At 47.6% G+C, this 12,165-nt stretch overlaps 7 non-coding genes across 7 annotated transcripts; all 7 read right to left on the reverse strand.

The window, feature by feature from the left end:
* Positions 1-348: 348 nt before the first annotated feature.
* Positions 349-468, reverse strand: trnal-caa (transfer RNA leucine (anticodon CAA)). Its single transcript has 2 exons — positions 431-468; positions 349-394 (listed from the first exon to the last, which is right to left on the reverse strand). It is a non-coding gene; the product is annotated as a tRNA-Leu (tRNA).
* Positions 469-2,282: 1,814 nt separating this feature from the next.
* trnal-caa (transfer RNA leucine (anticodon CAA)) lies at positions 2,283-2,402 on the reverse strand. Its single transcript has 2 exons — positions 2,365-2,402; positions 2,283-2,328 (listed from the first exon to the last, which is right to left on the reverse strand). It is a non-coding gene; the product is annotated as a tRNA-Leu (tRNA).
* Positions 2,403-4,218: 1,816 nt separating this feature from the next.
* trnal-caa (transfer RNA leucine (anticodon CAA)) lies at positions 4,219-4,338 on the reverse strand. Its single transcript has 2 exons — positions 4,301-4,338; positions 4,219-4,264 (listed from the first exon to the last, which is right to left on the reverse strand). It is a non-coding gene; the product is annotated as a tRNA-Leu (tRNA).
* Positions 4,339-6,152: 1,814 nt separating this feature from the next.
* On the reverse strand, positions 6,153-6,272 carry trnal-caa (transfer RNA leucine (anticodon CAA)). The gene is made up of 2 exons: positions 6,235-6,272; positions 6,153-6,198 (listed from the first exon to the last, which is right to left on the reverse strand). It is a non-coding gene; the product is annotated as a tRNA-Leu (tRNA).
* Positions 6,273-8,082: 1,810 nt separating this feature from the next.
* trnal-caa (transfer RNA leucine (anticodon CAA)) lies at positions 8,083-8,202 on the reverse strand. The gene is made up of 2 exons: positions 8,165-8,202; positions 8,083-8,128 (listed from the first exon to the last, which is right to left on the reverse strand). It is a non-coding gene; the product is annotated as a tRNA-Leu (tRNA).
* Positions 8,203-8,921: 719 nt separating this feature from the next.
* trnal-uaa (transfer RNA leucine (anticodon UAA)) lies at positions 8,922-9,041 on the reverse strand. Its single transcript has 2 exons — positions 9,004-9,041; positions 8,922-8,967 (listed from the first exon to the last, which is right to left on the reverse strand). It is a non-coding gene; the product is annotated as a tRNA-Leu (tRNA).
* A 1,814-nt stretch (positions 9,042-10,855) lies between these two features.
* trnal-caa (transfer RNA leucine (anticodon CAA)) lies at positions 10,856-10,975 on the reverse strand. The gene is made up of 2 exons: positions 10,938-10,975; positions 10,856-10,901 (listed from the first exon to the last, which is right to left on the reverse strand). It is a non-coding gene; the product is annotated as a tRNA-Leu (tRNA).
* Between the last annotated feature and the right edge of the window lie 1,190 nt (positions 10,976-12,165).

Raw genomic sequence — 12,165 nt, forward strand, 5'->3', positions numbered from 1 at the left:
CACACTCTCTCACACACAAACTCACACACACACTCTCTCACACACATAATACTCTCTCTCACACACACACACTCTCCCTCCCTCTCACACACACACTCTCTCTCTCACACACAAGCACACTCTCTCACACACATAAAAATTCACCCTCTCTCTGTCACAAACACACTCACTCACATAAACGCTCCCTCTCTCACACAATATTGCTGCAAATGCCTCAGCCTTATCTTTTAAACCGAGGGGTTGGATTCTTCCATCTTTGTGAAGGGGGAGTGACTCCTCTCCAAGAAGCTGTGAAATTTGGGGGCATTGTGTGGGTGTGGGAAGGTTTGTTTGAGGAAAAGTGGAGAATGTCAGGAGTGGGATTTGAACACACGCCCCTAGGAAGGGACCAGAATTCACAAGCCCAGATGCAGAGCAAGGACTAACACTCCTTGAGTCTGGCGCCTTAGACCACTCGGCCATCCTGACAAGCTGCTGCAGATGCCCTTCCAGATGTCTTTCTCACTCTGTACAATTAGTCACCTTGCTCTTGTGCAGACACAAAATGCAATTCCGCATTTCTGCAGCTCCCTTGCATTCACACTCAGCAACAATCCCTCATACACAGTCTCACTCTCGCACACACACACACACACACTCACTCTCTCACATGCACATGCACACACACACTCTATCTGTCTCTCACACCCACACACAAACACACTCTCTCCCTCTCACACACACATATTCTCCCTCTTTCTGTCTCTCTCACACACACTCTCTCTCTCACATGCACATACTCTCTCACACACTCACTATCACACACACACTGTCACTCTCTCACACACACTCACTCTCTCACATGACACACTCACGCTCTCTCACTCTCTCTCACACACACACATACTCTTTCTGTCTCACACACACACAAACACACTCACACAAAAACACACTCTCTCACGCACACACACAAAAATTCTCTCTTTCTCTCTCTCACACATACACACACACTCTCTCTCTCACACACGCGCTTTCTCTCTCTCTCACACACACACTCTTTCTGTCTCACACACACACACACTCTCTCTCACACAAACCCACACTCTCACACACACTCTCTCACACAAACACACACTCTCTCTCACACACACACTCTCTCTCACACACACTAACAAATTCTTCCTCTCTCTCTCACACAAACACACACACTCTCTCACATGCACACATACACTCCCTCTCCCTCACACACACTCTTTCTCACACACACGCACTCTCTCTCTCTCTCACACACACACACCCTCTCTCTCACACACATGCACTCTCTCTCACACACATACTCTCTCTCTCTCACAAACACACACTCTCTCTCACACACACATGCTCTCTCTCTCTATCCACACATATACACTCTCTCACAGACACACTCTCTCTCTCACACACAAACACATGTAGACATACACACTCTCTCTCACAAACACACACTCTCTCTCACACACACGCACTCTCTCTCTCACACACACACCCAAACACTCACATGCACACACAATCTCTCTCACACACATATACACTCTCTCTCACATGCACACACACTCACACACTCTCTATCTGTCTCTCACACCCACACACAAACACACTCTCTCTCACATACACACACACACGCACTCTCTCTCACAGACACACTCTCTCTCACACACATTCTCTCTCACACACATTCTCTCTCACACACACTGTCATACACAGACACAAAGACACACACTCTCTCTCACACACAGACTCATGCTCTCTCTGTCTCTCTCGCACAGACACATACAAATTCACTCTCTCTCACACACATATACACACCCTATCTCTCTCTCTCACACACACACTCTCTCTCACACTCACACATACACTTTATCTCTCTCACACACACACACACACACTCTCACAAACACACTCTATCTCTCCCATATACACACACTCTCTCACACACAAACTCACACACACACTCTCTCACACACATAATACTCTCTCTCACACACACACACTCTCCCTCCCTCTCACACACACACTCTCTCTCTCACACACAAGCACACTCTCTCACACACATAAAAATTCACCCTCTCTCTGTCACAAACACACTCACTCACATAAACGCTCCCTCTCTCACACAATATTGCTGCAAATGCCTCAGCCTTATCTTTTAAACCGAGGGGTTGGATTCTTCCATCTTTGTGAAGGGGGAGTGACTCCTCTCCAAGAAGCTGTGAAATTTGGGGGCATTGTGTGGGTGTGGGAAGGTTTGTTTGAGGAAAAGTGGAGAATGTCAGGAGTGGGATTTGAACACACGCCCCTAGGAAGGGACCAGAATTCACAAGCCCAGATGCAGAGCAAGGACTAACACTCCTTGAGTCTGGCGCCTTAGACCACTCGGCCATCCTGACAAGCTGCTGCAGATGCCCTTCCAGATGTCTTTCTCACTCTGTACAATTAGTCACCTTGCTCTTGTGCAGACACAAAATGCAATTCCGCATTTCTGCAGCTCCCTTGCATTCACACTCAGCAACAATCCCTCATACACAGTCTCACTCTCGCACACACACACACACACACTCACTCTCTCACATGCACATGCACACACACACTCTATCTGTCTCTCACACCCACACACAAACACACTCTCTCCCTCTCACACACACATATTCTCCCTCTTTCTGTCTCTCTCACACACACTCTCTCTCTCACATGCACATACTCTCTCACACACTCACTATCACACACACACTGTCACTCTCTCACACACACTCACTCTCTCACATGACACACTCACGCTCTCTCACTCTCTCTCACACACACACATACTCTTTCTGTCTCACACACACACAAACACACTCACACAAAAACACACTCTCTCACGCACACACACAAAAATTCTCTCTTTCTCTCTCTCACACATACACACACACTCTCTCTCTCACACACGCGCTTTCTCTCTCTCTCACACACACACTCTTTCTGTCTCACACACACACACACTCTCTCTCACACAAACCCACACTCTCACACACACTCTCTCACACAAACACACACTCTCTCTCACACACACACTCTCTCTCACACACACTAACAAATTCTTCCTCTCTCTCTCACACAAACACACACACTCTCTCACATGCACACATACACTCCCTCTCCCTCACACACACTCTTTCTCACACACACGCACTCTCTCTCTCTCTCTCACACACACACACCCTCTCTCTCACACACATGCACTCTCTCTCACACACATACTCTCTCTCTCTCACAAACACACACTCTCTCTCACACACACATGCTCTCTCTCTCTATCCACACATATACACTCTCTCACAGACACACTCTCTCTCTCACACACAAACACATGTAGACATACACACTCTCTCTCACAAACACACACTCTCTCTCACACACACGCACTCTCTCTCTCACACACACACCCAAACACTCACATGCACACACAATCTCTCTCACACACATATACACTCTCTCTCACATGCACACACACTCACACACTCTCTATCTGTCTCTCACACCCACACACAAACACACTCTCTCTCACATACACACACACACGCACTCTCTCTCACAGACACACTCTCTCTCACACACATTCTCTCTCACACACATTCTCTCTCACACACACTGTCATACACAGACACAAAGACACACACTCTCTCTCACACACAGACTCATGCTCTCTCTGTCTCTCTCGCACAGACACATACAAATTCACTCTCTCTCACACACATATACACACCCTATCTCTCTCTCTCACACACACACTCTCTCTCACACTCACACATACACTTTATCTCTCTCACACACACACACACACACTCTCACAAACACACTCTATCTCTCCCATATACACACACTCTCTCACACACAAACTCACACACACACTCTCTCACACACATAATACTCTCTCTCACACACACACACTCTCCCTCCCTCTCACACACACACTCTCTCTCTCACACACAAGCACACTCTCTCACACACATAAAAATTCACCCTCTCTCTGTCACAAACACACTCACTCACATAAACGCTCCCTCTCTCACACAATATTGCTGCAAATGCCTCAGCCTTATCTTTTAAACCGAGGGGTTGGATTCTTCCATCTTTGTGAAGGGGGAGTGACTCCTCTCCAAGAAGCTGTGAAATTTGGGGGCATTGTGTGGGTGTGGGAAGGTTTGTTTGAGGAAAAGTGGAGAATGTCAGGAGTGGGATTTGAACACACGCCCCTAGGAAGGGACCAGAATTCACAAGCCCAGATGCAGAGCAAGGACTAACACTCCTTGAGTCTGGCGCCTTAGACCACTCGGCCATCCTGACAAGCTGCTGCAGATGCCCTTCCAGATGTCTTTCTCACTCTGTACAATTAGTCACCTTGCTCTTGTGCAGACACAAAATGCAATTCCGCATTTCTGCAGCTCCCTTGCATTCACACTCAGCAACAATCCCTCATACACAGTCTCACTCTCGCACACACACACACACACACTCACTCTCTCACATGCACATGCACACACACACTCTATCTGTCTCTCACACCCACACACAAACACACTCTCTCCCTCTCACACACACATATTCTCCCTCTTTCTGTCTCTCTCACACACACTCTCTCTCTCACATGCACATACTCTCTCACACACTCACTATCACACACACACTGTCACTCTCTCACACACACTCACTCTCTCACATGACACACTCACGCTCTCTCACTCTCTCTCACACACACACATACTCTTTCTGTCTCACACACACACAAACACACTCACACAAAAACACACTCTCTCACGCACACACACAAAAATTCTCTCTTTCTCTCTCTCACACATACACACACACTCTCTCTCTCACACACGCGCTTTCTCTCTCTCTCACACACACACTCTTTCTGTCTCACACACACACACACTCTCTCTCACACAAACCCACACTCTCACACACACTCTCTCACACAAACACACACTCTCTCTCACACACACACTCTCTCTCACACACACTAACAAATTCTTCCTCTCTCTCTCACACAAACACACACACTCTCTCACATGCACACATACACTCCCTCTCCCTCACACACACTCTTTCTCACACACACGCACTCTCTCTCTCTCTCACACACACACACCCTCTCTCTCACACACATGCACTCTCTCTCACACACATACTCTCTCTCTCTCACAAACACACACTCTCTCTCACACACACATGCTCTCTCTCTCTATCCACACATATACACTCTCTCACAGACACACTCTCTCTCTCACACACAAACACATGTAGACATACACACTCTCTCTCACAAACACACACTCTCTCTCACACACACGCACTCTCTCTCTCACACACACACCCAAACACTCACATGCACACACAATCTCTCTCACACACATATACACTCTCTCTCACATGCACACACACTCACACACTCTCTATCTGTCTCTCACACCCACACACAAACACACTCTCTCTCACATACACACACACACGCACTCTCTCTCACAGACACACTCTCTCTCACACACATTCTCTCTCACACACATTCTCTCTCACACACACTGTCATACACAGACACAAAGACACACACTCTCTCTCACACACAGACTCATGCTCTCTCTGTCTCTCTCGCACAGACACATACAAATTCACTCTCTCTCACACACATATACACACCCTATCTCTCTCTCTCACACACACACTCTCTCTCACACTCACACATACACTTTATCTCTCTCACACACACACACACACACTCTCACAAACACACTCTATCTCTCCCATATACACACACTCTCTCACACACAAACTCACACACACACTCTCTCACACACATAATACTCTCTCTCACACACACACACTCTCCCTCCCTCTCACACACACACTCTCTCTCTCACACACAAGCACACTCTCTCACACACATAAAAATTCACCCTCTCTCTGTCACAAACACACTCACTCACATAAACGCTCCCTCTCTCACACAATATTGCTGCAAATGCCTCAGCCTTATCTTTTAAACCGAGGGGTTGGATTCTTCCATCTTTGTGAAGGGGGAGTGACTCCTCTCCAAGAAGCTGTGAAATTTGGGGGCATTGTGTGGGTGTGGGAAGGTTTGTTTGAGGAAAAGTGGAGAATGTCAGGAGTGGGATTTGAACACACGCCCCTAGGAAGGGACCAGAATTCACAAGCCCAGATGCAGAGCAAGGACTAACACTCCTTGAGTCTGGCGCCTTAGACCACTCGGCCATCCTGACAAGCTGCTGCAGATGCCCTTCCAGATGTCTTTCTCACTCTGTACAATTAGTCACCTTGCTCTTGTGCAGACACAAAATGCAATTCCGCATTTCTGCAGCTCCCTTGCATTCACACTCAGCAACAATCCCTCATACACAGTCTCACTCTCGCACACACACACACACACACTCACTCTCTCACATGCACATGCACACACACACTCTATCTGTCTCTCACACCCACACACAAACACACTCTCTCCCTCTCACACACACATATTCTCCCTCTTTCTGTCTCTCTCACACACACTCTCTCTCTCACATGCACATACTCTCTCACACACTCACTATCACACACACACTGTCACTCTCTCACACACACTCACTCTCTCACATGACACACTCACGCTCTCTCACTCTCTCTCACACACACACATACTCTTTCTGTCTCACACACACACAAACACACTCACACAAAAACACACTCTCTCACGCACACACACAAAAATTCTCTCTTTCTCTCTCTCACACATACACACACACTCTCTCTCTCACACACGCGCTTTCTCTCTCTCTCACACACACACTCTTTCTGTCTCACACACACACACACTCTCTCTCACACAAACCCACACTCTCACACACACTCTCTCACACAAACACACACTCTCTCTCACACACACACTCTCTCTCACACACACTAACAAATTCTTCCTCTCTCTCTCACACAAACACACACACTCTCTCACATGCACACATACACTCCCTCTCCCTCACACACACTCTTTCTCACACACACGCACTCTCTCTCTCTCTCTCACACACACACACCCTCTCTCTCACACACATGCACTCTCTCTCACACACATACTCTCTCTCTCTCACAAACACACACTCTCTCTCACACACACATGCTCTCTCTCTCTATCCACACATATACACTCTCTCACAGACACACTCTCTCTCTCACACACAAACACATGTAGACATACACACTCTCTCTCACAAACACACACTCTCTCTCACACACACGCACTCTCTCTCTCACACACACACCCAAACACTCACATGCACACACAATCTCTCTCACACACATATACACTCTCTCTCACATGCACACACACTCACACACTCTCTATCTGTCTCTCACACCCACACACAAACACACTCTCTCTCACATACACACACACACGCACTCTCTCTCACAGACACACTCTCTCTCACACACATTCTCTCTCACACACATTCTCTCTCACACACACTGTCATACACAGACACAAAGACACACACTCTCTCTCACACACAGACTCATGCTCTCTCTGTCTCTCTCGCACAGACACATACAAATTCACTCTCTCTCACACACATATACACACCCTATCTCTCTCTCTCACACACACACTCTCTCTCACACTCACACATACACTTTATCTCTCTCACACACGCACTCTCACAAACACACTCTATCTCTCCCATATACACACACTCTCTCACACACAAACTCACACACACACTCTCTCACACACATAATACTCTCTCTCACACACACACACACTCTCCCTCCCTCTCACACACACACTCTCTCTCTCACACACAAGCACACTCTCTCACACACATAAAAATTCACCCTCTCTCTGTCACAAACACACTCACTCACATAAACGCTCCCTCTCTCACACAATATTGCTGCAAATGCCTCAGCCTTATCTTTTAAACCGAGGGGTTGGATTCTTCCATCTTTGTGAAGGGGGAGTGACTCCTCTCCAAGAAGCTGTGAAATTTGGGGGCATTGTGTGGGTGTGGGAAGGTTTGTTTGAGGAAAAGTGGAGAATGTCAGGAGTGGGATTTGAACCCACGCCCCTAGGAAGGGACCAGAATTCACAAGCCCAGATGCAGAGCAAGGACTAACACTCCTTGAGTCTGGCGCCTTAGACCACTCGGCCATCCTGACAAGCTGCTGCAGATGCCTTTCCAGATGTCTTTCTCACTCTGTACAATTAGTCACCTTGCTCTTGTGCAGGCACAAAATGCAATTCCGCATTTCTGCAGCTCCCTTGCATTCACACTCAGCAACAATCCCTCATAGACACCCACTCTCTCTCACACACACACACTCTCTCTCTCACACACCCTCTCACACACACTGACACACACACTCCCTCTCACACACACACACACACTCTCACACAGACCCTCTCACACACTCTCTCACACACACTCTCTCTCTCACACAAACCCACACTCTCACACACACACTCTCTCACACAAACACACACTCTCTCTTACACACACACTCTCTCTCACACACACGCTCTTTCTCACACACACTAACAAATTCTTCCTCTCTCTCTCACACACAAACACACATACACTCTCTCACACACACACACACTCTCTCACATGCGCACACTCTCTCTCTCACACACAAGCACACTCTCTCACACACATAAAAATTAGCCCTCTCTCTGTCACAAACACACTCACTCACATAAACGCTCCCTCTCTCACACGCTCACACAAAATTGTTGCAAATGCCTCAGCCTTATCTTTGAAACCGAGGGGTTGGATTCTTCCATCTTTGTGAAGGCGGAGTGACTCCTCTCCAAGAAGCTGTGAAATTTGGGGGCAGTGTGTGGGTGTGGGAAGGTTTGTTTGGGGAAAAGGGGAGAATGTCAGGAGTGGGATTTGAACCCACGCCCCTAGAAAGGGACCAGAATTCACAAGCCCAGATGCAGAGCAAGGACTAACATTCCTTAAGTCTGGCGCCTTAGACCACTCGGCCATCCTGACAAGCTGCTGCAGATGCCCTTCCAGATGTCTTTCTCACTCTGTACAATTAGTCACCTTGCTCTTGTGCAGACACAAAATGCAATTCCGCATTTCTGCAGCTCCCTTGCATTCACACTCAGCAACAATCCCTCATACACAGTCTCACTCTCGCACACACACACACACACACACTCACTCTCTCACATGCACATGCACACACACACTCTATCTGTCTCTCACACCCACACACAAACACACTCTCTCCCTCTCACACACACATATTCTCCCTCTTTCTGTCTCTCTCACACACACTCTCTCTCTCACATGCACATACTCTCTCACACACTCACTATCACACACACACTGTCACTCTCTCACACACACTCACTCTCTCACATGACACACTCACGCTCTCTCACTCTCTCTCACACACACATACTCTTTCTGTCTCACACACACACAAACACACTCACACAAAAACACACTCTCTCACGCACACACACAAAAATTCTCTCTTTCTCTCTCTCACACATACACACACACTCTCTCTCTCACACACGCGCTTTCTCTCTCTCTCACACACACACTCTTTCTGTCTCACACACACACTCTCTCACACACAAACCCACACTCTCACACACACACTCTCTCACACAAACACACACTCTCTCTCACACACACACTCTCTCTCACACACACTAACAAATTCTTCCTCTCTCTCTCACACAAACACACACACTCTCTCACATGCACACATACACTCTCTCTCCCTCACACACACTCTTTCTCACACACACGCACTCTCTCTCTCTCTCTCACACACACACACACCCTCTCTCTCACACACATGCACTCTCTCTCACACACATACTCTCTCTCTCTCACAAACACACACTCTCTCTCACACACACATGCTCTCTCTCTCTATCCACACATATACACTCTCTCACAGACACACTCTCTCTCTCACACACAAACACATGTAGACATACACACTCTCTCTCACAAACACACACTCTCTCTCACACACACGCACTCTCTCTCTCACACACACACCCAAACACTCACATGCACACACAATCTCTCTCACACACATATACACTCTCTCTCACATGCACACACACTCACACACTCTCTATCTGTCTCTCACACCCACACACAAACACACTCTCTCTCACATACACACACACACGCACTCTCTCTCACAGACACACTCTCTCTCACACACATTCTCTCTCACACACATTCTCTCTCACACACACTGTCATACACAGACACACAGACACACACTCTCTCTCACACACAGACTCATGCTCTCTCTGTCTCTCTCGCACAGACACATACAAATTCACTCTCTCTCACACACATATACACACCCTATCTCTCTCTCTCACACACACACTCTCTCTCACACTCACACATACACTTTATCTCTCTCACACACACACACACACTCTCACAAACACACTCTATCTCTCCCATATACACACACTCTCTCACACACAAACTCACACACACACTCTCTCACACACATAATACTCTCTCTCACACACACACACTCTCCCTCCCTCTCACACACACACTCTCTCTCTCACACACAAGCACACTCTCTCACACACATAAAAATTCACCCTCTCTCTGTCACAAACACACTCACTCACATAAACGCTCCCTCTCTCACACAATATTGCTGCAAATGCCTCAGCCTTATCTTTTAAACCGAGGGGTTGGATTCTTCCATCTTTGTGAAGGGGGAGTGACTCCTCTCCAAGAAGCTGTGAAATTTGGGGGCATTGTGTGGGTGTGGGAAGGTTTGTTTGAGGAAAAGTGGAGAATGTCAGGAGTGGGATTTGAACACACGCCCCTAGGAAGGGACCAGAATTCACAAGCCCAGATGCAGAGCAAGGACTAACACTCCTTGAGTCTGGCGCCTTAGACCACTCGGCCATCCTGACAAGCTGTTGCAGATGCCCTTCCAGATGTCTTTCTCACTCTGTACAATTAGTCACCTTGCTCTTGTGCAGACACAAAATGCAATTCCGCATTTCTGCAGCTCCCTTGCATTCACACTCAGCAACAATCCCTCATACACAGTCTCACTCTCGCACACACACACACACACACACACACACTCACTCTCTCACATGCACATGCACACACACACTCTCTATCTGTCTCTCACACCCACACACAAACACACTCTCTCCCTCTCACACACACATATTCTCCCTCTTTCTGTCTCTCTCACACACACTCTCTCTCTCACATGCACATACTCTCTCACACACTCACTATCACACACACACTGTCACTCTCTCACACACACTCACTCTCTCACATGACACACTCACGCTCTCTCACTCTCTCTCACACACACACATACTCTTTCTGTCTCACACACACACAAACACACTCACACAAAAACACACTCTCTCACGCACACACACAAAAATTCTCTCTTTCTCTCTCTCACACATACACACACACTCTCTCTCTCACACACGCGCTTTCTCTCTCTCTCACACACACACTCTTTCTGTCTCACACACACACACACTCTCTCTCACACAAACCCACACTCTCACACACACTCTCTCACACAAACACACACTCTCTCTCACACACACACTCTCTCTCACACACACTAACAAATTCTTCCTCTCTCTCTCACACAAACACACACACTCTCTCACATGCACACATACACTCCCTCTCCCTCACACACACTCTTTCTCACACACACGCACTCTCTCTCTCTCTCACACACACACACCCTCTCTCTCACACACATGCACTCTCTCTCACACACATACTCTCTCTCTCTCACAAACACACACTCTCTCTCACACACACATGCTCTCTCTCTCTATCCACACATATACACTCTCTCACAGACACACTCTCTCTCTCACACACAAACACATGTAGACATACACACTCTCTCTCACAAACACACACTCTCTCTCACACACACGCACTCTCTCTCTCACACACACACCCAAACACTCACATGCACACACAATCTCTCTCACACACATATACACTCTCTCTCACATGCACACACACTCACACACTCTCTATCTGTCTCTCACACCCACACACAAACACACTCTCTCTCACATACACACACACACGCACTCTCTCT

The sequence above is a fragment of the Chiloscyllium plagiosum genome, unplaced genomic scaffold (genome assembly GCF_037043375.1).
Source record: "Chiloscyllium plagiosum isolate Xiang-an unplaced genomic scaffold, Cpla_swu_hap1 HiC_scaffold_24, whole genome shotgun sequence".
NCBI lineage: Eukaryota > Metazoa > Chordata > Chondrichthyes > Orectolobiformes > Hemiscylliidae > Chiloscyllium > Chiloscyllium plagiosum.